This window comes from Micrasema longulum, unplaced genomic scaffold, assembly GCF_059751315.1.
Source record: "Micrasema longulum isolate JH-2025_06_02 unplaced genomic scaffold, ASM5975131v1 h1tg000597l, whole genome shotgun sequence".
In the NCBI taxonomy this organism is placed as follows: domain Eukaryota; kingdom Metazoa; phylum Arthropoda; class Insecta; order Trichoptera; family Brachycentridae; genus Micrasema; species Micrasema longulum.
Window position 1 is genome coordinate 1,476,062 of NW_028277793.1, and position 5,429 is coordinate 1,481,490.

The 5,429-nt window shown below is 33.0% G+C and overlaps 1 long non-coding RNA gene across 1 annotated transcript; it reads left to right on the forward strand.

The window, feature by feature from the left end:
* Positions 1-2,934: 2,934 nt before the first annotated feature.
* LOC148280289 (uncharacterized) lies at positions 2,935-5,196 on the forward strand. The gene is made up of 4 exons (XR_015822652.1): positions 2,935-3,878; positions 3,976-4,219; positions 4,628-4,930; positions 5,017-5,196. It is a non-coding gene; the product is annotated as an uncharacterized LOC148280289 (long non-coding RNA).
* The last annotated feature ends 233 nt before the right edge of the window (positions 5,197-5,429 follow it).

Here is a 5,429-nt window from a genome sequence, read left to right on the forward strand (position 1 = left end):
AACTGTTCAAATAATTTAATGTATAGAGTTGAGGATATCTGCGGAAAGTGTTATGCTCCAGGTGCATAAGAAGAGCCTCCCATCGGACCGTATTACGGAAAGGTTAAGAACAGGATGCCTCGCTCTACAGAGAATTAAAATGACCACGGCTAACCATCATTATACTTATATAGGACGGAAGCTTTTCAATAATTTACCATAAAATCTACGTCAAGAAATAAATTACGGAAAATTTAAGGATAAATTAAAGAAAAGCTTCCAGGCATAATTAACATTTAACGTATTCTAAAAACAAAGATGTATGTATAATGTATGCCTGTGTAAATCAATTTATAAATTTTGCGTTTTTTAAAAAAAAAAAAAATATTGTTAAATTTTCTCAATTTTTACAATTGTTTCATTTCTTATTTATTGTATTGTTTTGCATTTTTTGTTTCTTTTTTATAATATTTTGTAAACTTGCTAAACACAAGAGCCAGACTCTTTTTTGGCAAGTTCAACATTAAGTGTTTCATTTTTTTTATGTATGTATTGTTTTTTTTATGCCAATAAAGGTTTTTATTTAAGAAGTTTTTTTTTTAATATCTTTGTTTCATTAGACAAACAAGCCAAAAAACGAGATTTAAGTAAAGTATGCAGTTTGATGTAAAAAATATATCTACAGGGTGTTCTTTAAACCCTGTCACATCCGAAACCACGATGATCAGTATGAGAAAGAAGACATATTGGCACTTTAAAATATTTTTTTTGAACGACTAAAATCTTTAAAAACAAAAAATAGAAAAAAACAAATGGTTGCTTACTTCTGCAGGGGAGAAGCGAGGGGGGCGCGACCGTGCAGTTCAGACTCCCCCCTCCCCTCCTCTCGTTTCTCCCCTGCAGAAGTGAGCAACCATTTGTTTTTTTCTATATTTTATTTTTCATGATTTTAGGCATTCTAAAAAAATATTTTAATGTACCAATATGTCTTCTTGCTCATACTGATCATCGTGGTTTCGGATGTGACAGGGTTTAGATATAGACGGGGGTGTACGTTCAGGACGTTTTGAAGAAATGCGGTAATGTTTATCGACACTATTTTTTTATCTTAACTTAATCGTACAGCGTCACAACACACTACTGCATTCCTTCTGTGCGCCTTGAACGTAGACCCCGACTAAACATAGTTCGGCCTCGTGATGTAGTGGTGAGCGCGTTTGCCTACCACGCAAGAGATCTAGGGTTCGATTCCCGGTATGGTTGACATTAAATATTAATTTAAAAAGGTGTCTGCACAAAAATACTTCTTAGTCCCTAGACTGGCTCCTGAAGCGTTAGACTGATCATCTTACCTTCATGTAACAAAGAAAAAATCAAGCTTAGCTGCGATTGGTGTATCAATGCAGTGCCCTATGCACCATTAGGTGCGGAAAGGGGAATGATGATAATTATTTGATTATGCTTTATTAAGTTTGTTCATAACATCTTAAGAACTCATAAACTTTTAATAACATTACAATTTTTTTATCAAAATTTCTCAACATATTTTTTCAAATTTATTTTTAATATTTTAATCTTTTCTATCTCCTTTATTTCTTCAGGTAACTCATTGTACAGCTTCAATCCCTTGTACAGTGAGTTTTGAGATTCTGTTTTTCTCCTCATTGGCAATCTTATCGTTTTTTTATCCCTTGTTTCATTTGTAAAATTTTATTATTGTTTTTATTTTATTTATCCCCTTAATTATTTTATGTGTAAAATTGCTACATTATATTTAATTTGCTGCTTAACTGTGAGCAAGCCAATTTCTTTGTGCATTATTTCTATAATAGAATAGATATTTCTTTTGAGTATAATCCTCATCGCCTTATTTTGAAGAATTTGTTTTTTTTTTATTTCCCCTTCATTACATAAAAAAAGAATAGAAGAACAGTAATTTATGTGTGGACATGATTGTTTTATAAATAAGAACACTACTATTTACATCTATTACATTTCGCAATCTTCCCATAAATGGTTTTTTTTAATTAAAAATAATGATAATAATACATAATTCACTACTGTAATCATTGTACAGTGACGCCAAAAAAACTTCTTGTCTTAAATGGTTATATTGCTTAGGTCATTTTAAAACCATTCCTAAATATCTTACTAATAAGGCGGACATTATAACTGGTGATAAAACATGTGAAATTCAGGCATAAATCGACAATATTACATTTTAAGTGACTATTTAAATAATTATTTTCTTTTCTATTTATATAATTACTAAACTAGTAATTTTAAGATACCTGACATTTTTATCGAGAGAGATCTAAACCAAGGCGGAAGGATTAAAATGAAAGCGCCCGCTCTTTGACTTAATTCTGTAACTATTTCGTTTCGTAAATTCATCCTACGAGATCGAACTACCATTTTGAGATGGATATATGTCGAACTAACGAAACGAAATTGTGACAAAACAAGTCTCCTGCTGTTATTTTTTGTATATAGGTACAATCAAACCGCGAAAAAACAAAATTTGGAAAGTTTACAAGCTTTCATTCATCCCTTCGCTGCAGTATTGTCAATTTGTGATCAATTTCATCCATATGGACAATACATTCACCTTATTCTAGTTGGTAAAGGATTACGTGGAGAAGAACACAGCATCCATGGGCATCAGGAACTGGAGACAGCCGGAGACAAGAAATTTCCTGGAGGCGGCCAAGACCCTAATTCTGTAGCACACAAGGCCCATTTCAGACGAATGTAATAATCCAGACGGCACGAGAAAATAATCGTAGGGTGGATTGATTTTGATTTTATTAGAACTATTTTTTTATTTATACAGGTGTCCGGTGGCAATTTTCACATTTGGAACAGTTACTACTTTTGAACGCGGGAAGCTAGAGGGGCGCGGGGCACGGCATTTTGAGTGCCAGCGTTGTGATTTTTTTTAGTCCCAATCACTGGGGTGACAGTCCCTATTGCGAAGTGTTTTACCCCCCTTGTGTTGGTAGTCATGGAGTTTTACCCCCCTTGTGTTGGTAGTAATGGAATTGGTAGTAATTCGCATCGCTATTTCGAGTAAGCGCTACGCACTTGCTACGTACGAGCGCTGATGTCGCATCATGACGTCACACAGTTAGAAAAAGCAAATGGCGCATGTGTGAAAAACGGTTTAAATTTAAAACCTGTGTAAATCTTAAATCTACGGCGTGCGTGTCCTGTTTTCGTTATTTTTTCGGTTTGTGTCAGTCTTCTCACCTTTTCTCTTCTATTAAAAGCAAAAAGCGCGTGTGAAAAATGGTTTAAATTTAAAACGTGTGTTAACCTTAAATCTACGGCGTGCGTGTGTCTTCTCACCTTTTCTCTTCTATTTTTCTCGCCTGTGATAATTATAACAATGTCAAAAAAGTGTTGTATGCTTTCTTGCCATGTATCCGGGGACATCGTCAAACTATATCGCTTTGCCAAAATTAGACACATCACATAGTAGAATTCGCTATGCATTTCGCGTATGTCAAAGACATTTTCAGGCAAAGTTCATTGAGGGAAACTGTAGGCTACTTCCTGAAGCAGCACCGGCTTTATTTACTGAAGAACATATAGCCAAGGAAGCAAAAATAAAAATTTTATATACCACAAAACTGCGCTAATTTTGTCCCTTGCTTTGTTGAAAAACTCTCCTAAGGGTTACATACTCGTGCAGAAAATTTTTGCATCGCCTTCAAGACGAACCTTATATAGACTTCTTGGAGGATTGAGTTTCCGAACAGGAATAAATGCAAACATAACAGCATTTTTAAAAAATATTTATTAATATTTAATAATTTCGCTGTCACCATAACTATCTTTTGGTGTGAAAAATGAAGGACTCCAAAGGCTTCTCGATTTTGGAATTGAGAAAAAGCCAGGTTTGTTTTTAAAAAAATATTTAGTATTGCAAACAAATTATTTAGTTCCATTTGTAATGTCATAATTTTGAGAATATATATTTTTTTCTTATTTCAGATTTGCGGACCATGCCCTGGTTTTTATGATAAGGGAGATTTTTTATGATATTGCTTACTATTTCTGTGAAGGGACAACTCCTGCCATTCAGTTAAATGTATTCGGGAAGTGTACGCTGCTGTTTCAGACACTGGTTTTATTATTAAGGCCAGTATATGTGACCAAGGTGCTACGAATGTTGGAGCACTTAAATATTTAAGAGAAGAAACACGAAGAATGTATTTGATTAATGGGAAAGATTATGGTAATAATTATTTTTAATATTTTATTAATAAAAAACTTTGCATTTATACGTCAATCATGAAATTAATATTAGTTAGAAAACAAGGTTCTGGTATTCAAAATTACCCATCATCAAATGTTAACATAAACTTGCAAAGGTTTGTATTTACACCTAATGATGGGTGATGAATTCTGAATACCCAAGACTTGTGTACTAACTAATATTAAACTCGTATGTGGTGTATAAATACAAAGTGTTTTTTATTTAAAATTAATTCTACAAATTAATTTCTAAAACGGTAGATAGAATTATTTTTATTTCCTTAGTTTATAAATGCAAAATTACATTCAGATTTTCTTTACAAATATTTTAAATAATACTACTTCAGTTTTATATTATGTTTAATGTTTTATTGAAATTTGTTTGCAGATGAAACATTTTTTGAAATATGTCGTCATAAGGTTTTTATAATTTATGACCTCCCACATTTGATAAAGGGGTTAAAAAATAATTTTCTCAATAAAAATACATCAACTGAGGCTAAAATTTCAAGTTGGAATGATTTAATTTTTGTGTATGAACGGGACGCAAGGATTGGAGATGTGAGGTTATTGAAATCAATACACGATGCACACATTATACCTGATAAAATCCGAAAAATGAAAGTAAGCAACTGCGTCAAAGTGTTGAATGAAAGGACGGTTGCTGCTCTTCGTTTTGCTGCAGAATTTGGTATGTATCTAAATGTGCGGTATGAGATCAAAATATGAATTAAAAATATTTAGTCTTTAATAAATACTTGTTTTTTTCTATTTCAGAGTCATCACCCAAAAAATTAAGTTTGTTAGCCACCAGTGATGTCGTCTTATTCTTCGACAAACTCTCCGACAGTACAAATGGTGCTACCAACTTTTCCAAGGGTAAAATGAGATACATTACTACACCGCAGTCTACACACCATGCATTTTGGATTGATGCTATTAACAAATTGAAGAAAATGAAATTTGAATTCAGGAAGAGAGACGATTGTACCATCTCTAAAAAACTATATTTTGACCATCAAAGGTGTTCAAGGGCTCTGGGCAGACTTGCATCAGGCTGGTAATAAAAAACTAGTTCTGCGACGTCTCAACCAAGATCCATTGGAAAACTTTTTTGGTACAATAAGAATGTACAATGGAAAGAATGTGAATCCAACATGCAGAGACTTTGTCAACACTTTTAAGTCTGC